The following is a 26020-nucleotide window of genomic DNA, read 5'->3' as shown; positions in this document are numbered from 1 at the left end:
TGTTTGCATAAATAAGCAAACATGCAAAAAGAAAGCTAATAAAAATGCTATACCTTAACTTTGTCCCCCTACTTATTAAATTTTTCTTTTTTCTCATATCTTATTGTACTGTTCATGTCGTGAAAAACCATTGTAATTATTATTTTTGATTGGCTCATCATTTAGCCTTTCTACTTAGGGAAAGAGTAGTTTACACACTGCAGTTACAGTGTTGTAATATTCTGTGTTTTTCTGTGTATTTACTATTACCAGTGAGTTTTGTATCTTTAGGTGATTACTTGATGCTCATTATTGTCCTTTACTTCCAGTTGAAGTACCTCTTTTAGCATTTCTTGTGGGACAGGTCTGGTGTTCATGAAATCTCTCAGCTTTTGTTTGTCTGGTAATGTCTTTATTTTTCTTTCATGTTTGAAAGATTTTTTTTTTGCCAGATATACTATTCTAGGGTAAGCGTTTCTTTCCTTCAGCACTTTAAATATGCCATGTGACTCTCTCCTGGCCTGTAAAGTTTCTACTGAAAAGCCAGCTACCAGATGTATTGGAATTCCATTATATGTTATTTGTTTCTTGTCTCTTGCTGCTTTTAGAATCCTTTCTTTATCCTTGATCTTTGGGAGTTTGATTATTAAATGTCTTGAGCTAGTCTTCTTTGGGTTAAATCTGCTTGGTGTCCTATAATTTTCTAGTACTTGCATATTGATATCTTCCTCTAGGTTTGGGAAGTTCTCTGTTATGTTCCCTTTGAATAAACTTTCTACCCCTATCTCTTTCTCTACCTTCTTTTTAAGGCTAATAACTCTTAGCTTTGCTTTCATGAGGCTATTTTCTAGATCCTTTAGGTGTGCTTCATTGTTTGTTTTTCTTTTTCCTTTTGTCTCTTCTGTGTATTTTCAAATAGCTTGTCTTCAAGCTCACTAATTCTTTGTTCTGCTTGATCAATTCTGGTATTAAAAGATGCTGATCTATTCTTCAGTATGCCAATTGCATTTTTCAACTCCAGAATTTCTGCTCAATTCATCTTAATTATTTCAATATCTTTGTTAAGTTTATCTAATAAAATTCTGAAGTCCTTCTCAGTGTTACTCTTGAATTTCTTTGAGCTTCCTCAAAACAGCTATACTGAATTATCTGTCTGAAAGGTCACATATCTCTGTTTCTCCAGGATTGTTCTCTGGTGCCTTATTTAGTTCACTTGGTGAGGTAATGTTTTCCTAGATGATGTTGATGTTTGTAGATGTTTGTCAGTGTCTGTGCATTGGTATTTATTGTAGTCTTCATTGTCTGGGCTTGTTTGTACCTGTCCTTCTTAGTAAGGCTTTCCAGCTATTCAAAAGGAGTTGGTGTTGTGATTTAAGCTGTATTTGCTTTAGGGGGCACCCCAAGCCCATAATGCTATCATTCTTGCAGCTGTGCAGAGGTACCACCCTGATGGTCTAGGACAGATTTTGGGAGAATTCTCTGAAATACCAGGCAGAGACTCTTATTTTCTTCCCTTATTTTCTCCCAAACAAATGGAGTCTCTCTCTGTGTTCCAAGCCACCTAAAGCTGGTGGTAGAGTGACACAAGATGCCCTGTGGCCACCACCACTGGGACTGCACTGGGTCAGACCTGATGCCTGAACAACACTGGGTTTTGACCAAGGCCTGATGTAACCACTCCCTGGCTACTGCCTATGTTCACTCAAAGCCCTGGGATTCCACAATCAGCAGGGGGCAAAGCCAGCCAGGCCTCTGTCCTTCCCTTCAAGGCAGTGAGGTCCCCCAGGCCCCAAGTGGGTCCAGAGATACCGTCCGGGAATTAGGGGTTAGAGTAAAAAACCTTAGAAATCTACCTGGTGTTCTATTGTACTGTGGCTGAGCTGGCAATCAGACCACAAGATGCATCCCTTCTCACTCTTCCCTCCTCTTTCCAAATGCAGAGGAGCCTCACCCTATAGCCAATACCACCACAGGCCACAGGGAGTGCTGCCAGACCATCACTGATGTTCCTGTAAGGCCCAGGGGCTCCTAAGTCAGCTTGTGGTGAATGCTGCCTGGCCTGGAACTCACCTTTCAGGGCAATGGGCTCCCATTTGCCCCAGGGCAGGTCCAGAAATGCCATCCAAGAGTCAAGTCCTAGAATCAGGAACTCCAAGAGCTTTCTTGGTCCTCAACTCCCCTGTGGCCAAGCTGGTACCTAAGGTGCAAGACAAAGTCCCTTTTACTTTTCCCTCTGCTTTTCACAGGCAGAAGGAGTTTTGCTCTCTAGCCACCACAGCTAAGAATGTGCTAAGTCTCTCCTGAATCCAGAAAGTCTCAGAGACTCTCCCAAGGCCCTCAACGTAGTACCTGGGTATCACTTCTGGTTTTTAAGGGCCCAAGCACACTTCAGTTAGCAGGTGATAAAAGATGCCAGGACTGGATCCTTCCCTTCAAGACAGTGGGTTCCCTTCTGGCCCAGGGATTGTCTAGACATGTATGGGAGCTAGTGCCAAGAATGGGGGCCTTATGGCTCTGACTGGTGCCCTATCCTGCTGTGGCTGAGCTGGTATCCAAGATGTAAGACAAAGTCCTCCCCAGTCTTCCCTCTCCTCTCCTCAAGTGGAAGGAAGGGGTCTCTTTTGGAGCTGCAAGCTGTGCAACCTGGGGTTCAGGGAGGGTGATGCCAGCACTCCCTTAGCCACACCAGCTGGTGTCTCAGTAGGTCATGTGCCCTCCCAGTCCACTGTCTCTGGGTCCAGTTCAGCACTAGGACTTGCCTAAGAGTTGCAGTTCTTGTGGCCTAGACTGCCTTCCAAGTTTACTTAGAGACCCAGAGCATGTTACTCCTCAGTGGCGAGGTTTGTGGGAACTCAAGTTCTGACTGCTGGCATTGGCAATTCCCCTCTGGCTAGGCTGGTTTAAATGCTCCCTTTGTGGGTAGGCATCAGCTGAGTTGATGGCTGTGTTTTCCTTTCTGCTCTAACAGGACAGCATTCAGTTCAATGCCTCGCAGTTGCTGTGCTCTCCTTCCACCAGCGTGCAAAAGTGCTCTCCACACCACACCACTGCTGTTGGGAGGTGTGGGATGGGTCATGTCAGCAATTCAAGACAGTCCCTTTTACATCTTAAGTGCGTCTTTCAGTGATACAAAGTGAAAACCAGGTACTGTGATTTTTGGTTCTCATGAACATATTTTTGTGTGTAGATAAATTGATGTCCTTGCAGAGTAGGGATGGGGGGGTCGATCGGAGGAGCCTTCTATTCTGCCATCTTGCTCTACCTCCTCCACAGGAAGTCTTCCTTCTTAAAGTCTGAATAATATCCCATTGTGTGTCACCATATTTTCTTGATCCATTCATCTGTCAATTGACATTTGGGTTGTTTCCATCACTTGATTATTGTAAATAATGCTGAAGCAAACATAGAGTGCAGATATCCCTTTGAGATCCTGTATTCATCTTTTTAATATATCTAGAAGTGGGATTGCTGGATCATATGGCAATTTTTTCGTGGAACCCTGTAATGTTTTTGATAATGACTGCATCACGTTGTATACCTACCATATTTTAAAAGGGTTTCAATTTCTCTGCAATATTGTCAATACATATTGCCCTTAGTGTTTTCTGTTGTTACAACTATTCTAACAGGCACGAGGTGATATCTCCTTCTAGTTTTGATTTGCATTTTCCTTATGCTTAGTGATATTGAGCATCTTTTCATATACATGTTGGCCATTTGTTTGTATTCTTTGGAGAAATGTCCATTCAAGTCTTTTGCCATTTTTAAATTTTTAATACATGTTTTGCTATTGACTTTTAGGAGTTTCTATACATATTGGAAATGTATAGAACACAAGATGTCTTTCCATTCATCTGTGTCTTCTTTAATTTATTTCATCAATGTTCTGTAATTTTCAGTGTACAGGTCTTAAACTTCTTCAGTTGGCTTTATTCCTAAGTATTTTATTATTTAATTATTTTTGTTACTGTTGTGAATGGGTTGTTTTCTTAACTTCATTTTTGGATAGTTCATTGTTTGCATGTGGAAATGTGACTAATTTTTGTATGTTGATTTTATATCCTGCAATTATACCGAATTGGTTTATGAATTCTAACGTTACTTTTGGTTGAGTCTTTATGGTTTTCTTTGTTTATGATGATGTCAAAACATCATCGTTTTACAAACATTGTTTAAACAAAACGTTTTTATGATGATACTGAAAACAGAGATAATTTTACTTTTTCCTTTCCAATTTGGAAGCATTTTATTTCTTTTTTGTATCTCGTTGTTCTGGCTAAAACTCCAAGACTTCCAGTACTCTATTGAATAGAATTGGTGAGAGTGGGCATATTTGCCTAGTACCTGAACTTGGAGGGACAGATTTTAGGTTTTCCCTATTGATTATAAAGTTTGCTGTGGGATTTTCATACGTGGCCTTTATTGTGTTGAGGTAAGTTCCTTCTACATCTATCTTGTTGAGAGTTTTAATCATGGACAGATTAATCAATCGATGTTGAAATTTGCCAAATGCTTTTTGTGCATCTATCAAGGTAATCATGTGGGGTATATTTATGTTCATTTTGTTAATGTGATGTATCACACTGATTGACTTGAGCATGAAGAATCATTCTTGTATCCCAGAGATAAATCCCACTTGGTTATGACGTATGATACATTTAACGTGCTGTTGAATTCAATTTGCTAATATTTCATTGAGGATTTCTGCATCTATGTTTGTCAGGGATATAGGTCAGCAGTCGTATTTTCTTTTGGTATCTTTAGTGATCAGGGTGATGCTAACTTTATAAGATGAGTTTGCCAGTATTCCATCTTCTATTTTTTGGAAGAGTTTGAGAAGGATTGTTAGCACTTTTTCTTTGAATGTTTGATAGAAGTCACCCATGAATCCATCTGCTTCTGGGGTTTTATTTGCTGGGCTATTTTTAATTAATAATGCAATACCCTTATATTTTTGGTCTGTTCAGGATTTCTACTTCGCTTTATTCAGTTTTGGTAGGTTTTATTTTTCTAAGAATGTATCCATTGTAGGTTATCTGATTTGTTGGTGTATATACATTGATAATCTTCCCTTAGGATATTCTTTGTTTCTGAGGCATCCATTGAAATATCTTCTCTTTCAAACCTGATTTTATTTATTAGTGGCTTCTCTCTTTTTTCTTAGTAGGTCTAGCTGTAGGCTTATCAATTTTGTTAATCTTTTCAAGAAGGAAACTCCTAATTTTGGTGATTTTCTTTACCATTTCTCTATTTGACTTGTTATTTATTTGGCATATTTCTGCTCTAGTCTATATTATATTTTATTATTTCCTTTTGCTAACTTTGGACTTCGTTTTTACTTTTTATTCTAGTTCCTTCACGTGTAAAGTTAAGTTGTTTATTTGTCATTTTTCTACTTTTTAATGTAGGCATTTATTACTATAAACTTTCCTCTAAGGATTGCTATTGCATTTATTTGTTAAAGACCATGAAGAAAGGCAGGTTTAAAGGTCTGAAGGGGATAAAAGACATTGACGGTGGAGATGAGGAAGTGGTGACAACCAGTTTAGACAAGATATCAGAAAAGTTTTGCTGTGAAGGGCAGCAAATATATGGAACAATAAGTAGTAGGGAAGTGTGAACAAGGGAAGGTATTTAAGATAGAGGATGGTGGAGTATGCTGATGTTAAGTATCAGTGGAGCAGAAGAAATTGAAGATGCAGAGAAACAATGGTCATCTTTAGAAATAAAACATTTCAAACAGTGAGAGGTAAAGATGAGATCAACCAGAGAGGCTAGCTTTGTTTAATTAAAAAAAAAAAGTCACCCCGCCAGCCCCACACTTCATGCTATTGGTTAAAGACATGCTGATAATCTGTATCCCCAGGGATGGCCAAATTGAGAATGACGGATTGGCAGGACAGAGATGTCCAGAGGATGAGGAATTGAACTTTGAAGACTCTGAGACTCAGACTGAGTAATGGAGGTTAACCTACGCTGACAAATTCAGATTTTGCAAAGTGAATTGGTTAGGGATTATTGTGTGACACTCCTCATTCCTTAGCGTTTGTGTGAGTATCCCTGTGTGTACATATGTTCATAGGGAGGTGGAGATGTGGACAGATTCCATTGTTGAGACATAAAGAAATCCCTACAGTGAAGCAGATTAATGAAGGGGACTTTCCCCTTTACAGGGTGAGAAAAGGGCAGTGCTCAAAACAGGAAGAAAAGCCATGAACAGGGATTCACCCAAAATGAAGTGTCCCTAGAGAAACTTACCTTTTCTGTGGGAGGCAGGAGATGGGTGGTTCTTTTTGGACTCCCAGGGCAATGATATTTAGCCATTGCTCACTAGTCATTTGTTCCACTATCATTTCATATAGAAACTATTGACTTTTCATTGAAGTCTGTAAGTGGCATAGAGTCTACAGTCTTGTAAGTGGTGTTTTTTGAGGACTTAAGAGCAAAGCAGTCAAGCGAAGCATTACCTTCCTCACATAAGCATTTCCCATTGGCCCTTCTCTAAGGGAAACTGGTACTAGTCATCCAGACAGAGACCAGCACCCAAGTGGATCTGGGATCCCCTGAGAGGGGTGTGAAACACAGAGGAGTCACTGGCAGGTGGGTACCAAGGAGAGCATATGAGACAAACCCCCAGACCAAAAGGAGACTGGGCGTCGCCTACTGTCCATGGAGGTCAGGAAGATGGGCAGACCTTCATGTGGTTCCTTCTGGTGGAGGGCATGGCTATGGGTGTGGGTTGCTCCACTGCAGTGAAGATGAGGGATATGGTTTGGACCTGTGTCTCTGCCAAAATTTCATGTCCAGTTGTAATCCCCAGTGTTGGAGGTTGGGCCTGATAGGAGGTGATTGGATGATGGGGGTGGTTTCTAATGGTTTAGCATCATTTCCCTAGTGCTGTTATCAGGATAGAGTTCTCATGAGAGCTGGTTGTTTAACAGTGTGTAGCATCTCCTCCTGACTCTCTTCTTTCTGCCCCGCCCATGTGAAGTTCTCCCTCACCCTGTGAAGTGCTCCTTCTTCCTTTGCCTTCCGCTAGGATTGCAAGTTTCCTGAGGCCTTGCCAGAAGCCGAGCAGATGCCAAAATCAGGCTTCCTGTACAGCTTGCAGAACTGTGAGCCAATTAAATCTTTTTTCTTTATAAATTACCCAGTCTCAGGTATTTCTTTACAGCAATGCAAGAAAGGAATAGTACAATGAAGTTACTTGGGTATTTTGGGCCGAGAGTTTCCAGGACATGGGAAATGGCAGCTGGGTCCCAGGAAAGGAGAGTGCAGCTGGACAAAGGGACTTCAGAGACTCGCTGGAATAAATGGAAGGAAGGGAGTGGAAGTTGGGGGCCTATGCCCAGCTTTTGTGTGGTTTTTCTTCACAAACTTATGGTGTGGAATGTGTCATGTCCTGCCTGGAACCCTATTTGTCCAGCCTCTGATACACGGAGCCAATACAAAGGAGATAGCTACTCAGGAAAAAGGGACAGGGAAGAGGCCCCTCATTAGTTTGGCTGCTTCCCCAAACAGGAGACTGTCAGAAACTTCCCTCCTTTGGGTCTCCCCCCAGGCCCTGGTGGAATGGGAGTGTGGCAGGAAGTGGGAGCCCATGATCTGGACCGAGGTCTCCCAGGCCACAGAGGAGAAAAGGGAGGGAGTCAGTTCTGTTCTGTGCGATCTGGCAGGAAGGGTCAGGGAACTTTTCTGGGGCAGCATTTCTGAAATCGGGCTGGAACTATCTGACATAAAATGGGGATGACTGAAAACCTCTCATATTATGATAGAGGCTAGTGGGTGGGGAACAGGGCAAGTGGATTGGGATAGCAAGAATCCTAGATTCCACGGGCATGATTTGGAGGTACAACACATTGTTGGTAAGATGGTGGCTAAGGGACAAGGAAGCCTGGATGTAAACGCTTAAGATTGGTATTGGATCCCTCTGCCTTTCCGTTCTCCTCCACCCAGCAGTGAGGGGAGGTCAGGGCAGAACTAAAGTGGATGTTCTTTTCATTTGCTGAATAGGGGCTTGTGTACCTCACAGGAAGACAGAATGTGCACATTTCTCTGTGTTTCTCTTTGTCTCATTCTTAGTCCTGAGACCATTAGTCCTAGTTACCATGGGAACCAAAGCTGAGTGTCTGACGCATTCATTGGACTCTGGGAGAAAATTCGAGTTGGTCCCTGATTTCAGTAATCATCCGTTTACCACCTTCAATCTTTTTGCCATATTTAATTGTGGTAAAACTATTATAATGCCAAATGCTTCCGATCTACGTTAATATTTCACTTGCATTTCTTATAGTTTGTTTAGAATTTTAATTCATTAATATCACACACTATCTTCATTGTCGTGTTTAGAAGGCATAGTGTTTTCCTTTGAACAAAATAGTTTTTCATCAATAAGTATATTTTCAAAGGAAACTTAATATCACTACCATAAGTGGAAATCCAACATCACTTGTCATAAATAGAAAGTTACTGTAAAAAACAAACGTGAGGCAAAATGTACCATTTAGGAAAAATTATTTAATGTGTTTTAAAATTGTCAATGTTTCATTCGAATGATGCACCTGACCTCATTTTGTGTACCATATGGGTATAATTTTGGTAAATTTTATCAATGTGAGGCAGTCTTCTGTAGCCCAATTCCCTCTGGATGTGTGGACAACGTTTAATTGCTGCACCTACAAAACTGGGAATAACGGTGATCATAGCATGGTACTGACTTCCCCTGTGGGGGACCTGACTGGATGACGAGATGGCCTTCCCCAGGCATCCTTGGAGTCATTATACCTTTTAAAATGATGAGAACCGGCTTGTGACTGTTTCCCTTGCCAGTTCAGGGTACATGGATTCATTAGTGATCTGGACAGAGGCATTGTTCATTTCCTCTGTAGTTCTCAAAACTTGCACAGTATTTGGGGAAGACAGAGCTCTCAAAAAATGTGTGTCAAATAGGCTTCCTTCTTTGCAAATTCTGTTCCTTCTTCCCAGAATGTCATTGCCACAGCTTTGATGGTTGATAACCTGCAATTCATCGCTTAAACTTGGAGCAAGTGCTCCTGACTCCCTCAGGAAGTTGTTTCTTCCCTCCTCTTTGTTCCTGTAAGAAAGGTAATATTCACTATGATAAGTATCATTGTCTATGAGCCTTATCTCTCCCACCGGACTCTGAACTTCTCAATGGCAGTGACTAATTCTCGTCCATCTTTTCGAAGGCTCTTCAGCTTATATAGCACCTTTCGTTGTATTGAATAATGTCATGTATGGGTCCCCTTTTTCAAACCAGATTGGGAGTTCCCGTGGTAAGAGGAAGCCTGATCTTCCATTCTGTATGCTGTGTGATTCTACAGCCATCAGTCCTGCTCCTAGTGCCCCAGCAAGCCCTTCCTTGGCTATGAAGATTGCCAAAATACTGAAGCCTCAGTGAAGCCTCTTCGTTCCCCCAGGTTTCATTTTCTGGACTCAGGGATTTTATTACCCACTGTAAAGACTAAATATGCTTTTCACTGTGTGGAAGAAAGTATAGAAGTTCAACAGCACATTGTGTCTTCATCATCCTATGTTCTCTGAAAAATATTTGGGTTCAGAAATATTTTGTGCGCCTCTTATCCAATCCACTGTTGGAGACAGAGAAATTTCATCTAAAGTTCTGCAAACTCCTTCGAATTCCTTGTGGTAGATGTAAATGGGGAGGGAGAGAGGATGGGCAGGAAGGTGAAGGGAGGACCTGGGAGATAAGGGGTGCACAAGATGATATCTGACCCCACTATCCATCCACTCCTCATTCTACTCCTAGCAGGTGCCTCCGCCCCACCACCACCTGGAGAAGACTGCTTAGAGAATAGAAGACCTTCCAGACTCAGCCCATTCACATTCCTCTTAGTCTTTGAGGTTCATGAAAGTTAGGTAACTTGCTCAAACGCACTGAAGTCATTCTATGAGACCAATATTACCCAGAAACCAAAGGCAGAAGAGGACATCCCAAGAAGAGCATACTACAGAACAATATCTTTTATAAATGTAGAAAAAAATGCCCTCAACAAAACCAAAAGGAGAGATTGGCAGAACAGATTTGTTTAAATGCTCCAGTTACATGCTATCTTGAAGAGATGTGCTTTACTTTCAAAGACATAAATTGCTTAAAATAAAAGCGTGGAAAAGTATAGTGTGGAAACAATCATGAAAAGAGAGTTGGAGTGGCTCTACTAATATTCTCTGAGACAAAAATATACTTTAAGACAACAATTCGATTTAGATACAGAGAAGGACGTTTTATCACGGTAGAGTGCTCAATCCATCAAGAAGATATAAAGATTGTTATAAAAATATATAGACACATAACAATAGTGCCCCACAATACACGAAGCAAAAATGGACACAACTGAAGGGAGAAAGATGCACACAAGATCCCAGCCTTGTAGGATGCGGCTAAATTAGCTCTTAGATGCAAATGTATAGCTATAAACACCTATATTGAAAAAAGAGTAGTGCTCTCAAAAAATTCTTCTAAATTTTTATGTTAAGACACAGGAGCAAGAAAATTAAACTAACCCCAAACAGGCAGAAGGAAGGAAATAAGGACTGTTAGAGTGATATAAATAAAAAGAATACAGGAAATAATAGAGAAAATTAACCAAACCAAAAGTTGGTTCATTAACAAAGATCGACGAAATTGACATGCTTTTGCCAGACTAAGAAAGAATAGAAAAGATGCATATTACAAAAATCAAAACTAGAATATAGGATATTAATACAATCTTACAGAAATAAAAAGGTTATGGGAAATACTGTGAACAACAGCATGGCAACAAATTAGATAATCTTGTGACAAGGACAAATGTCCAGAAACACACAAATTACTGAAACTGCCTAAAGGAGAAGTAGAAGATTTGAATTGATTTACAGCAAGTAAAGGGATTGAATTACTAACAAATATATTCCCCCAAAGAAAAGTCCAGGGTTAACTGGTGGAATTCTACCAAATATTTAAAGGACACTTAACACCAAAGCTTCACAAGATTGCTCAAGAACAGAAGGGCGCCCTTCCCAGCTAGTTTTTCGAGCCCAACTTTAACCAAACTCCAAAATTAGACAAGGCATCAGAAGGAAATAACTAACCTAAGTACAGATGCATATCTGTTATGTATACACAAATCTCCTCCACAAATTACACACATACCTAATCCAGCAACACACACACGTGCACGCGCACACACACACACACAGATTTTACACAAAGACCAAGTGGAACTTGCTCCAGGAATGTAAAGTTGGTTCAACGTACAAAAATCAATCAATATAACATACCACACTAACCAAATAAAAACCCCATATTATCGTTTCCGTAGACACAGAAAAAACTTGTGACAGATCCAAAACCGTTTCACAATTAAAAAAATATGAAGAAACTGGAGAAAAAAGGCACTTCTGCAACTCAGTAGACTCTACCAAAAACTCACAATTGCCATCATGATTAATGGTGAAAGGCTGAAAACTTTCACCCTCAACCAGCAACAATGTGTGCTCTCACCATTTCTATTTAACATTGTACAGGAGCTTCTAGCTAATGCATTTAGGCAAGAAAAAGAGATAGAAGACCTCCAGACTTGAAAGGAATAAGTAAAACTCTCTCTGCTCACAGATGACATTATCTTGTACATAGAAAACACTAAAGAAGCCGGAAAAGAAAATACTATCAGGACGAGTCATTGAATTTATTCCATATAATATCTACATCAATGTAAAACATACAATTTTATGTCTTTGTACTACCAATGAATAATCCAATAAAGGACACTTTAAAAACAATTCCACTTATCATAGCATCCAAAGAAACACAATAGTTAGAAATAAATTCCACAAAAGAAGTGTAAGACTTGTATGCAGAACACTACAAAACCTTATTGAAAGAAATTAAAGAAGACCTAAAGAAATGTGAAGGTGTCCCTTACGCATGGACGGGGAAGACTGTGTATCATTAAAATAGTAACAGTCCACAAGTGGATCTATAGATACAACATACTCACCGTTTCAAATCCCACCAGGATCTTCTTGCCATAATTGACAATCTGATTCTGACATTCCCTTGGCAATGCAAGGGACCCAGAAAAGCCAAAACAATCTTGAAAAAGAGCAATGATGGAGGACTCACACGTCTCTATTTCAAAACTTACTGCAAAGCTACAGTAATCAATGTGTTGTGGTACTGGCATAAATTTAGGCATATATATATCAGTGTCATAAAAATGCAAATTTTAGAAATAAACCTCTTCTTTTAAGTTCAGTTGATTTTCGACAAGTGTATCAAGGCAACTCAGAGTGAGAAAGAATAGCATTTTCCACAAACGGTGCTGGGACAAATGGTTATGCCCATGGAGAAGAATGAAGTGGACCCACCATCTCATGCCATGCCTGAAAATTAATTCAAAATGAATGATAGACATAAACCTAAGGGGAAAAAAACTATGTAACTTTTGGAAAAAAACTTTGGGGATAACCTTCATGACCTTGAAATTGGAATTGGCTTTGTAGATATGGTACCCATATCACGGGTGAAAAACATGAAACACAGAGGAATTGTACTTCATTAAAATTAAATACTTTTGTGCTTCAAAGCCCACCATCAAGGACAGGGAAGACAACTCATGAGATGATTGAAAAGATTGGAAAATCATATATCTCATATTTGACTCTATTTGCAATATCTACTAAACACTTACGACTGCCTAATAAAAAAGACACACAGCCCAAATAAAAGTGGGCAAAGCATTGCAATAGACATTTCTCTAAAGAACATGTACAAATGGCTAATAAGCTCAAGAAAAGATGCTCAGTGTCATTAGTCATTAGGGAAGTGCAAGTCAAATCCACATTGTGATACCGCTTCCCACTCACTAAGATGGCTGAAATCAAACAGATAGACAATAACAAATGTTGGCAAGGTTGTGGAGGAACTGGAATCTTAAGACATTTCTCATGGGATTGTAAGATGGCCCAATCACTTTGGGAGAGGGTGCAGCAGTTCCTCCAAAAGTAAGAGTTCCTTTATGACCCAGCAAGTCCACTCCAGGTGTTCACCCAAGAGATTTCAAAAAATAACTCAGGTAAAATCCTGTACAAGAGTGTCCATAACAGCCTCCTCCATAGTAGCCAAAAAGTGAAAGAATCTAAATGTCCATCAACAGTTGAATGAGTAACCAATATGTAGTATCATTATACGGTAGTTAATGGAATGTACGAGCCACAACATTGATTAATCTGGAAAACATAGTGCTTACTGAAAGAAGCCGGTCCAAAAGGTCACGTATTGTATGATCTGATTTATAGGAAACATTCACTACATGCAAAATCAGAGAGCCAGAAGATAGATCAGAGGGTACCAGTGGTTTGAAGAAGAGGGGAGATTAGGTCACTTAAACACATACAGCGTGTTTTTTGAATAAAAAAGTTCTTAAATTACATGGTTGTGATAGTTGCACAACTTTTCTGTTTTTTAAATTTTATTTTATTGTGCTAAGAACACGTAACATGAGATCCGCCCTCACTAAAATTTTAAGTGCAAAATACCATATTCTTAACCATAGGCACAGGGTTGTACAGGAGATCTCAAGAATGTATTCACCTGGCACAACGGAAACTTTATACCCATAGAATAGCAACTCCCTGTTTCCCCCTCCCTCCAGGTTCAAGCAGCCGACACTGCACTCTGGTTTTTAAATTTGACTATTTTAGATAGCTGAAATATTTAGAACCCACATTACTTGGGTATGATGGCAGGAATTCCTTCTTCATGGAAGCGGAATAATGTGCCATTTTATGTGTATACCACATTTTTGATATCCATTCATCTGTCGATGAACATTTAAGTTGTTTCCACATTGTTTTTAAATTTTGGCTGTTAGATGTAATGCTTCAATAGAGGTGGGAGTGCATATATCCCTTCGAGGTCCAGATTTCAATTCTTTTGGATATATACCCAAAAGTGGGATTGCCAGATCACATGGTCGTTCTATTTTCAATTTTTTGAGGAACCACTACGGTGTATTCCATAGTGGCTGCACCGCTTTACGTGCCTACTCCAGTGTGCCCGTGTTGGAATTTTTACACATCTTCTCCAAAACAACACTTGTTATCTTTTTTCTTTCTTTCTTTCTTTCTTTCTTTCTTTCTTTCTTTCTTTCTTTCTTTCTTTCTTTCTTTCTTCTTTCTTTCTCTTTCTTTCTTCTTTCTTTCTTTTTTGTTTTGATAACAGCTATCGTTCAAAGTGTGAGGTGATAGCTCATTGTGGTTTGGATTTGCATTTCTCTGCTGAGTAGTGACGTTGAGCACTTTTTCATATACTGTTGGGCATGTGCATGTCCTCTTTGAAGAAATGTCTATTCAAGTCTTTTGCCCATTCTTTAGTCAGTTTGTTGTCTTCTTTTTTGGTATTGAGTTGTAGGAGTTCCTTGTATAGCTTGGATATTAATCCCTTATCATATATACCCTTTTCAAACATCTTTTCCTGTAAATCTCCTAGAAGAGAACATAGGTGAAAAGTTCCATGGCATTTGACTTGGAAATTATCTCTTGAATATGACAAAAAGCACAAGCAACAAAAAGCCACGTTAGACTGGTGAGACTAAGTCGAACCAAAAACCTATGGTGAACCCACAGGGGCCTGTTGTGGGTAGGGGGAGGGGGGAGGGGGGAGGGATAGCATTAGGAGATATACCTAATGCAAAAGACGAGTTAATGGGTGCAGCACACCAACAGGTAACAAACCTGCACGTTTTGCACATGTACGTTAGAACTTAAAGTATAATAAATATATATATATATATATAAAATAAAATAAAATGAAAGCAAAAACCAAAAACGAAAACAAAAACCTATGGTGAACCAAATGAAACAATCAACACGGTGAAAAAGCCACCTACGGAATGGGAGTCGCTCAATTTTTGGAATATACTAACAACCACTGCACGGTACACTTTAAAAGGGTGAGCTTTGTGGTATCTGAATTATATCTCAATAAAGCTGTTTCTTTTAATGAAGGAGGAAAGAATCTCTGAAGGAATTCAAAATGTTCATAACTTATTCCTAAGTTAACATACATGCTAGTATATTAGGATACAAGTTGGAGGGATACTTTTGAATTATTACAAAACGAAACCTATACGAAGACTTCCATAAGGCTGAAAAATTAAATGTGGTAGGAGGCTTCCAAAGCGGCCTCTCTGGCAGAGTAGCAAGGTTGCAAGAACAATGTCAAAACAAAGCTATTTCTCAGGCATGACCTTTGTGATTGTTTCTATGTCTCAGACTCCCGTGGATCCTACCTGCTTTCCAATTCTGGTTATGCAGCCCTCTTATTGACTTCATGTGCAACCTGATATTCTTGCATCAGGTTTTTTTTGTTTTTTGTTTTTTGGTTGAGCAATCGTGAGTGTTTTTCTGTTGTTGCTAACCAAACATTCTGATGGACACAGGAGGTGGCAGATGTAGGTGTTATTTACATCTGTAAAGTGAAAGGAAATTTCTTCGAGAAAAAAATGTAGAAAAGGAGGAAACAAGGCCACAATCTGGAGCATATCAAAAAGTAGAGGAGTTTACAAGAAGAGGAGCCAGGAAACAACTCAAAGAATAGGATCTATCCTGGAAGGAAGATCACCAGAAGAAGATGGTTTCATGGAATCCACAAGATCTCAAGAGACCGATAGTGGCCAGCACGTTCAATGCTACTAAGAGGGCAAGCCAGGTCAGAGGGATGATAATTGGATTTGACATCATGTAAGTTACTAAAGAGCATGAAAAAAAAAAAGCATATTGGAGGACAGAAGGCCATGCAAGACATTGGAGGTGGAGATGAGGAAGTGGTGACAACTTGTTCAGACAACTTACCAGAAAAGTTTTGCTGTGAAAGGCAGCAGGTATGTGGGAGAACAGCTGGTAGGGAAGTGTCCCCAAGGGAAGGTATTTGTTTAAAATGGAGGACAGTGGAGCGTAATTGTATGCTGAGGGGAATAGCCACTGGAGCAGAAGAATTTGAAGATGCAGAGAAACAGTGGACATCTGCAGGAATTCAAACTGTGAGAAACAGTGAGGGGTAAAGATGGGGTCAACCAGAGAGGCTGGCTTTGTTAAAAATATGAGCCACCAGCCCCATGCTTCATGCTCTCAGTTAAAGCCATGCTGATAACCTCCATCCCCGGGGATGGCCAAATTCAGAATGAGGGATTGGCAGGGCAGAGATGTCCAGAGGACGAGGAAATGAAGTTTGAAGTCCATAGGATCCAGGCTGAGTAACGAAGGTTAATGTAAACTGACAAATTCAAATTTTGAGAAATGTATCGGTCAGAGATATTTTTAATTTTTTTAAATTTAATTTTATTTTTTTTCTGCAGTTGGGGTCTCGCTGTGATGCCCAAGCTGGTCTTGAACTCCTGCCTTCAAAGTGCAGCCTCCCAAAGCTCTGTGCAGTGGTGCTGTCATAACTCACTGCAGCCTCAAACTCCTGGGCTCAAGTGATCCTCCTGCACGAGTCTCCCGAGTAGCTGGGACCACAGATGCGTGCCACCATATAAGGCTAATTTTTTCTATTTTTATAATTTTAGAGATGAGGTCTCGCTACATTGACTAGGCTCGTGTCCAACTCCTGACCTCAACCAATCCTCCTGCCTCGGTGTCTTGCATAGCTGGGGTTATAGGTGTGAGCCACTGCGCAGAGCTAGGTGAGGGATTATGATGTGACACTCATAGCTCCTTAGTGTTTGGTGATTGTCTCTGGGTGTTCATATGTTCACAGGGAGGTGGAGACATAGACAGATCCCATTACTGAGAAATAAAGAAATCCCTACAATGAAGCAGATTAATGGAGGGACTTCCTTCTTTCCAGGGAGAGAAAAGGGCAGTGCTCAAAACAGGAAGAAAAGCCATGAATGGGAATTCACCGGAAATGGAATGTCCTCAGAAGACCTTATCTTTTCCGTGGGAGGCAGGGGATGGGTGATTCTTTTTGGATTCTAGCAGCATGGATGCTTAGCCATCGCTCACTAGTAGTTTGTTCCACTATAATTTCCTGTAGTCACTATTGACCCTTCCCTGAAGTCTGTAACTGGCATAGCGTCTACAGTCCTGTGAGTGAGTGGTGCTTCTGGGGATTTAAGGAGCAGAGCAGTCAAGCGAAGCGTTGCCTTCCTGGCATTGCCATTCCCCATTGGTCCTTCTCCAAGGGAAACTGGTCGTGGTCATCCAGACAGAGACCAGGAGCCGAGTGGATCTGAGATCCCCCGAGAGGGGTGTGAAACACAGGGGAGTCACTGGCAGGTGGGCACTCAGGAGTGCATATGAGACAAACCCCCTGACCCAGAGGAGACTGGATGTCACGCAACATCCGTGGAGGTCAGGAAGATGGGCAGAACTTCATGTGGTTCCTTCTGGCGTAGGGCACGGCTGTGGGTGTGGGTTGCACATTGCAGTGAAGACGAGTTTACTTAGATATTTTGGACTGAGGGGTTCCAGGACATGGGAAATGGAGGGCAGCTGGGTCCCAGGAGAGGAGAGTGCAGCTGGACAAAGGGACTTCTGAGACTCACTGGAATAAATGGAAAGAAGGGAGGGAAAGTTGGGGGCATATGCCCAGCTTTTGAGTTGTTGTTTATCACAAATTTATAGTGTGGGACGTCTCATGTCGGGCCTGGCACGCTGTTTGTCCAGCCTCTGGTAAGGGGAGTCAATACACAGGAGGTGGTGGGCTTCTCAGGAAGAGGGGCAGGCAAGAGGCCTCTCATTAGTTTGGCTGCTTCCAGAAGTGGGAGACTATCAGAAACCTCCCTCGTCTGAGTCTCCCCAAGGCCCTGGCGGAACAGGAGTGTGGCAGGAAGGGGGAGCCCTAGGAACTTGTCCCATGGTCTGGGCGGAGGTCTCCCAGGCCACAGAGGAGAAGAGGGAGGAGGTGTGTCCTGTGTGACTCTGGCAGGAAGGATCAGGAAGCCCTCCCGAGACAGCGCTTCTGAAATTGGGCTGGCTGGAACTTTCTGTCAGAAAATAGGAATGACTGAAAAAACTCCCCTACTATGATAGAGGCTAGAGGGTGGTAAAGAGGAAAGTGAGTTGGGGTAGCAGGAATCCTAGGTTCCACAGGCATGGTTTGCAGGTACAATACATTGTTGGTAACATGATGGCTCGGGGACAAAGAAGCCTGTCTCCAAACCGTGCAGGTGCATTGAGAGGATGTAGAAATTCTGGATTCATGTCAGGCCCGTCTGCGTTTCTGCCCTCCTCCACCCAGCATTGAGGGGAGGGCAGGGTAGAACTAAAGCGAATGTTCTTTCCAATCCCTGAATAGGGGCTTGCGTACCTCAGAGGAAGACAGAACACGCACATTTCTCTGCGTTTCTCTTTGTCTCATCTTTAGTCTCTAGGCCATTAGCCCCTGTTGCCATGGGAACTGAAGCTGAGTGTCTGATGCATTCATTGGGCTGTGGGAGAAAAGCAGAGTTGGTCCTTGAAATAAAGGCCCCTGGGAGAGGGGATTCTAGCAAGGCAGTCACATCGAAAGAATTCACAATTCCCACAGATATATTGATCCTTGTGATTATTAGTACACACACACACACACGCACACATCCCACACACCCCCACCCCATATACACACACACACACACACACACACACAGGCTTCATCCTGAACAGATACGATGTACAGAGCATCGCACTGGCTGGCCCATAGGGTTCTTGTGGGAGAGGCCAGGCCTCTGTGACCATGAAAGGGGTTGCAACTGATACAGTCAGGGAGGGATCCCAGGAAGGGGAGTGATTCCCTTAAATTTGCTTGTTGAAACCCGTATCTGGCAGGGGAAAGGAGGATCCGGTGCAGAGCTTGGATTCAGCAGAGGTGGCTGTTGATGTGACCGGTCCCCCTGTTTGGGTGGGAAGGCCCTGAATGACACATGCAGCAAGGCAAGAGTGGTCCCGTGCACCCTTTGCTCTTTCTTGGCTTATCCAGCTCCTCCCTCTGAGATAGTCCCATGGGGAGCCCCAGGTTGACCTGGGATGGGGATCCCCTCTTTCCAGGGGCAGGGTAGAGTTCTCAAAGCTGGCAGTTTTCTCCTCCTTACCCTTTCTCCCTCGCTGCCCCTTCTTCTTGCCCCCTGCTCATCAATCACCCTTTGGTAAAGGACCTCTCCCCTTGTTCCTTTCTCTTTACTCCCTCATCCATTTCCTCTACACTCCTTTCCTCTTTCCTCTCTCTTCCTACCTCACTTCAGCCTCTGTCATCACCTCTCATCTCCCCTCTCTGCTCTCTCTCCTCCATGCCTTGTCTTTCCCTTTGTCCTCCCTCCGAGTTCCCATATCCCTCACTGCCCTTTCTCTCCCTCTTTCCTTTCTCATGTTGTCCTCCCCTGGTTTTCCCCTCATTTTGCTTTTTCCTTCTCTCTATGCCGTTCCCTCCCCTCCCCCTCCCCGCCCTCCCCTCCCCTCCCCTGATACTCACCCAGTGACTAATCCTTAGTTCTTTAAGTGGTACTGGGCGTAACGTGGGCTCTATGTGTTTAGCTTTCAGCCTCGGAGGGCAGTACATCCTAAAGTGAATCACCAACTTAATTATTCCTCTGCAAATTACCATCAGTGATACGAGATTCAACGACAAGGAGCTGTGAGAGCGCACAGGAAGGGAGCTCATTTCTGGGGTGGGCTCAGTGAAGAAAATGTCATTGATGATAGTCCTTGTTCTGCCATCCACCATCCTCTGCTTGCCTCTTTCTGTCACTGCCTTCCCTTTTATGTTGGGGGCAACTCTCCTCTTCTATCTTTTGCAGCAGGGTGGGACTCCTCTCATGGTGTCCTGCCCTCCACACCCCAAGGTGTGAGTTCTCATGAAGTCCAACCGGATGCCCATTTCCTGCAACCTGAGCACCCAACAGACCAAAGAGCATGAGGGGTAGTTTCAACTCGCCCGGGGACCCTTGTTCCTGCTCCCAGCTTCCCCAGGGCACCTTTGGTCATGTACTTCACTCACCCCTTCTCTTTCTCACGTTCACTTCTCACCTCTCTTCCCCCTCCCTCTTTCCTGGCTGCATCCTTTTCTCCTAAGGCTTTACCCCATAAAGACAAAGAAACTGGCTGAGGAGACAAGAGAAAGAAAGTAGCAGAAGATGGGAAGGAAACAGGTGAGTGACACTGACTTAGCTGATTAAGAGAGCTTGATCTTTTTTGAGGGTGTGGGGGGGTTCTCGCTCTGTCGCCCAGGCTGGAGTTCAGTGGTATGATCATAGCTCCCTGTAGCCTCGAACTGCTGAGCTCAAGGGATCCTCCAGCCACAGCCTCCAGAGTAGCTGGGAGTACATGTTAATTTTTTGTTTATGTTTTGTTTTTTTACAGACGGAGTCTCACTTGTGTTGCCAAGAGAGCTTGAGCATCAACTGGCAGTGAGGACGGCAGGAAAGCAACTGACTTATCCCCTCTCACCAGACCTTCCAACTGTCTGCAACACTGGCATTGCCACGTATCCCGGCACGTTGTTGGTAATGGTGGGGGCTGTAAATTGCACGATTGCTCTAGAAAGTGTATTTACAAATCACTTAGACACCCAGATCCCCTCTCAGCTCCTCGTAGCATGACAAATCGCTCTCCCCCCACTCTGGGAGATGGCGGACAAATGTACTCTCTGCAGAGCATGAACCAGCAGATTTATGGGCTTTGGAACTTCAGGCTCACTTCAAGGCATACATCCCAACCCGGCGTAGGGATTTCAGTTGCTGTCTACAGCAATCTTCAGTCCCTCACCTCCGCTGGAGTTTGGCGTCCAGATTGCTGGCATCTTGCCCCTTCTCAGAGATGCAGGAGAGTCTTCCTGTGTAATCTAAACTTCCCCAGAGAGGAGACTTAGTAATATTGGCAGGCAAAGACCTCTGGAGTTTGCTTCATTAGTAAGCTCAAAATATTTTCTTATTTCAACGTTAGTTTTTCTTAGAGCCATGGGTTACTTAGGAGGATGTTTCTTAATTTACAAACATATACGGGGGTTTGTAATGATCTTTTGTTATTAATTTCTAGATCCCATTGTGGCATTGTGGTCAGAGAATATACAAATCGCTGAAGAATCCATTGTTTATGGACATTCCTGGGATAGTATTCATTTAAATATCTCTATGTACACTGTAATGGACTATAATACAAAAATGGAGTTGCACGCAAAATGAGGGTACCACTCAGTAAATGGTTCCACAGGGACGTCTGATCCCCTACGATCTGGGTTAAGAAATGGTGTAGTGTATTGCCGGCAGCTCAAAAGCACTCTCATGCCAGTCACTCTTGTCTTCCACCTCAGCAAATCTAACCACTCTTGTGACTTTTAACACTTGACGATAATCCTGCCTGTTTGTGAACGCATTACACATGAGTAGAATCAGTACAGTACGTATTTTATAATCCGGGTTTCTCTTGGCAACATTAGGTTTTTCTCCTTGCTATTCACTTTTGTCGTGCTGTGTAGCTGAATTTCGTTTCTTTGCATTCCTGCGCAGTGTTTTGAATTGTATGACGATGCCACAATTTATTCATGCCTTTTATTTCTAATGGGCTCTTCAGTAGTTTCCAGCGCTGGAGTGTTAGTGTTATTATTGTGGTGCACGTTCACAAGGATGTCCTTTGGTTAACATGCGTATGCATTTAAGGCTGTGCTTGCAGGACTGCTTTGATTACTTTTTCTTCCTTCATGGCACTGTAAGTGGTGACAGTGGATGTATCTGGTTTTTTTCCCCCCCTGATCTCAGAGGGAAAGCTGTCAACATGTCACCCGTAAGTATCGTTGTTTTTGTAGGCTTTTAAAATATATTCCAACGGAATCAAGAGAGTTCCCTTTTGTTCGTAGTTGGCTAAGAGGTTTTATCATAAGTGCATGGTCATTTAAAAAAAATCAAACCCATGAAATACCCTTCCTGCGTCTGTAGGGAATATCATATTTTTTCTCCTTCATACATTACTTCTGAGAGATAGATTTTTCAAGCACTGAACCGCTTCATTTCTAGAATACTCTTGACTTGTTTGTGATACGTTTTCCTTTTTGGAGATTTAACTGATTTGTTTTGCTAATGCTTTATTCAAGATTTCTTCTTCTGTGCTTATGTAAAAGATAGGCCTGTGCATTTCATTTCTTACCATGCCCTTTAAGGTTTTTCCCTCATAAAACGGGATGGGAAGCATTTCCCGTTTTTTATGTTACTTGGCAAGAAGGTAAGATTGATATTCCTTCCTTCACAAACGTTTTGTAGAATTAATCGGTGGCAGCATCAGAGTCCGTAGGTTCTTGTGGCTGTTGCTGTTGTTTCCTTCAGATTCCGCCCGTTTAGAATTTGTAGGACAATTCAGATGTTTAGTCTGTTTTCTGTCATTTTGTTGTATTTTCTTGAAATGTGTAAATTATATCCAAAGTTTCACATTTGTGGGCATAAAGTTGCTCATGGTTTTGAATAATGATCTCTTTAATGCCTTCATTGCCCATAGTGATGTCTCCTTAGCCACTCCAGACACGGGTTGCTTCATGATTTCTCTCCTTTTTGTTCAGGCCTACACAAGGCATGTCTTAATCACATCATCTTTTCAAAAAACCACCTCTGGCTGTGTTGTTTTATCTTTAACTGATTTGTACTTTTATCGTTATTTCATTTCTTCTGCTTTCTTCAGGTTTAATCTGTTGTTCAACATGGTTAAGAAAGATGCAAATGTTGTGCCTTTCTTTTTCATGCAATCTAGACAATTAAAATACATCCCATAAGTTTTCATCAGGTTCAAAATACTTTGTGATTTCATTGGTGATGTTTTCCTTGAGCTATGGGTTATTTAGAAAATAGGAAATAAAAAGGATGCCTTTTCTAAAAATAAAATGAAGTGAAATAAAAAGGATGCCCTTTTATTTCATTTTCTTGCTTAATTGCCCTCTGAACTTCCGGGACTATGTTGAGAAGAAGTAGCAAAAGCGGGCATCTCTGTCTTGCTCCTGATCTTAGAGGAAAAGCTTTCACTCTTTCGCCATCGAGTACAGTGTTCACAATGAGTATTTTACATAGGACTTTTGTGACGTTGAGGTTGTTTCCTTCTGTTTCAAGGAGTTTGAGTGTTTTTATCACGAAGGGGGTTGACTTTTTTCAGATGCTTTTAGTGCATCAATTGAGCCGATCATGTGGTTTTGTCCTTCATTTTGTTGATGCCGTACACTAAATTAGTTGATTTTCATTGATCGAAACTTCCTTGCATTCCACGAATAAATCCCACGTGGTCATGGGCCTTTCATGTGTTGTTGAACTCGGTGTGCTAGACTTTTGTTGAATATGTATGCACAAACATTCTTTTGGGAAGTGTGTGTGTGTGTGTGTGTGTGTGTGTGTGTGTTTCTGGTCCTAATTCTTCTCTAAATGTTTAGTAGAATTCTCCACTGAAGCCCTCTAGTCCTGCGGTGGTTTTCTCTGTTGGGAGGTTGATGAATACTGGTTAAGTCTCCTTATGAGTTGTCGAGATCTGCTGAGATTTTTTATTTCTTCAGGAGTCAGTCTTGGCAGCGTGTATGTTTCTCAGAATTTATCCATTTCTTCTAAAGTATCAAATTTGTTGGGGTATAGTTGTTCCTGGTCTTCTCCTTATAATCTTTTTTATTTCTGTAGTAACAATTGTAATGCCCCTCTGTCATTCTGATTTTAGTTATTTGACCCTTCTCTGTTTTTTTCTTAATCTGCTTAACCTATGTTGACCTTTTCAGAGACACCAGCTCTTAGTTTCATTGTTTTTTTTTTTCCTATTATTTGTCTATTCTCCATTTCCTTTATTTGTGCTCTAATCTTTATTACTTCCTTCCTTCTGCTAACTTCGGGTTTACGTTGTTCTTCCTTTGCTAGTTCTCGAAACACAAAGATAGGCTGTTGATTTGAGATCTTTCTTCTTTTTCACTGTAAGGATTTACCACAATAAACTTCCCTCTTAACACTGCTTTCCCTGCATCTCCCTAGTTGTGGTATGTGGTGTTTTCATTGTCATGTGTCTCAAGATACTTTCTAATTTCCTTGTGGTCTGTTCTTTGACCCACTGGTTGTTGAAGAGAGTGTTGTAATTTCCACCTGTTTGTGACTTTTTCAATTCTCCTTCCGGTATTGCTTTCTAGTTTCATTCCATTGTGGTCAGAAAAGATAATTGGTATGATTTCAAACTTCTGAAGTTTGTGAAGATCCTAAATGTCAACAAAAAAGCTAAAGCATAAGACCTCTGGAAGAGAATTCAGGATAAAGCCTTGAAAAACTTGCTGTAGGCGAAGGACTCTTATAGCTATGACACAGAAAGCAATAGCCATGCAAAAACACCTTAAGTGAATTTCATCAAATTTAGAAATCTGGCTTTTCATCATTAGCGAAATGAAAAAGCAAACCTTTCATTGCGGCAATGTTTGCAATATATACTACCCGACAATGGAAAAGTTTGCACGCAAAAAAGCACTCTTATAATTCAGTATTAAGACGACAAATGATAATCAATGTGCAAACCATGTGAATGGTTCTTCACATGCAACACGGAACGATATGCAACTGGTCAAGAGAAGAGGCTGGGCCAAGGTCACTAGTGGAGGCAGCGGCAAAGCTGGGTCAGAGATCTCAGGCAAGTCACCTCCCTTCTCTGAGTCTGTTTCCTCAAGTGCACAGTAGTAGCTCAGACGATCTTTGAGGGTGTCACGAGGTAGTGGGCAAAACGCCCTTGGCCCAGGGCCTGATGACGACAAAAACAAGGAGGAGCAGCAGGATGGATGCCCAGGAAGGAAAGCACCCAACCTGATGTCTCAGGAGACTGGGAGGGCGGTGGCAGGCCTCAGAAACCTAGGGTGGAACCTGTCGTTCAGGGAAGCCGTGAGGGGTAGCGAATCATGCACAATGAAGGGAGATGGGGAGTGGTATGTGCACGTGGGTGCGAGGGTGGGTGTCAGGAGAGAGTGCCCAGCAGGTGGGTGTATCACCCCCAGGACACTGCAAGACCCTGGATGGCAGGGGCGGCCGACAGCAGGGCCCAGTGCACGCACCCTGGCCTCAGAGGGTCCCGGGTTCAAGTCTGTGCTCTGCCACTTCCTGGCTGTGTGACTTGGGGAGAGCGTCTTCCCTCTCGGAGCCTCAGTTGGCTGAGACCATGAAATGGCCTTACTGCCCCCACCTCTCGGGCTTGGCCGAGAAACAGAAACATAGGCCCAGATGAGAAATTGTACATGAATATTCAGAACAACTTTATGCATAATGTCAATAACTGGAAACAAGTGAATGCACGAATGCTCGTCCATCGCCAGGCCTGGGGCAGGGGTGATCAGACGGAGCAGGCCAAGCTGGGAGAAGGCTGTGAGTGCTGTCCACTGACACAGCAGGGCCTCAGAAAACACTTGCTGACATGGACTGTGGGCCTTTGCAGTGCGGGGTCTGCAGAAGGCCCCAGGCCGGGGGCAGGGGGGAAACCTGCCTGGGTCTCCTGTTTGCCATGTGAGTGAGGTGGTGGCCATCTCCAGGGTGGCCGGTCTGACCCTTCTGCAGGACGCGCAGTCCAGTCCACCCCCATTTCCCACCAGGGTGCTCTCGCCTCCCTGCTCTCCTCCTCTCTTCCCAGGTGCTCTCAGCGCTGCCCCTACAGGGTAGGGGGAGTGGGTCCCTGGTGAGGCCCCACCGCAGCAAGGTGATGTGAAAGGGAGAGTGTCCAGCAAGCCTGGAGGCCTGAGGAGGCCGTGACCTGGCCAGCACCCCGCCTCCGAGGGCTGCTTCCTGTTCCTTTCCGGTGGAACTTCCGTATCTCAAGTGCCCTCCGCACACAGTGTTCAAACTCACTCCTGTGGCTTATGGTGACTACCCCCACCCTGATCCAAGGACAGGCATGTGCCCGCTATGTGCACAAGGGTGTCTGGGGAGGTTCCAGCCAAATAGCATTAAATTTATGACGCCAGGGGTGGTGGAGTCCCAGGCATCCCTCATCTCTTCCACAGCCCAGACCACAAACCAGGAGACATAAAGGGAAGGGGACTCCATTGTGTGTGTGTGTGTGTGTGTGTGTG

The 26020-nt window shown here is 42.6% G+C and overlaps 1 long non-coding RNA gene across 1 annotated transcript in view; it reads left to right on the top strand.

Moving 5' to 3' along the window:
• The window catches only part of LOC107971161 (uncharacterized), a 72360-nt gene extending 47103 nt beyond the window's left edge, over positions 1-25257 (top strand). Inside the window, exons 2-4 of the long non-coding RNA XR_010154667.1 lie at positions 20051-20126; positions 20338-20480; positions 21013-25257. This is a non-coding gene — a long non-coding RNA (uncharacterized LOC107971161). The remainder of the gene's footprint in view (positions 1-20050; positions 20127-20337; positions 20481-21012) is intronic.
• Positions 25258-26020: the final 763 nt, after the last annotated feature.

Source organism: Pan troglodytes, chromosome X (assembly GCF_028858775.2).
Source record: "Pan troglodytes isolate AG18354 chromosome X, NHGRI_mPanTro3-v2.0_pri, whole genome shotgun sequence".
In the NCBI taxonomy this organism is placed as follows: Eukaryota; Metazoa; Chordata; class Mammalia; order Primates; family Hominidae; genus Pan; species Pan troglodytes.
This window is presented reverse-complemented; position numbering and strand designations above follow the sequence as displayed.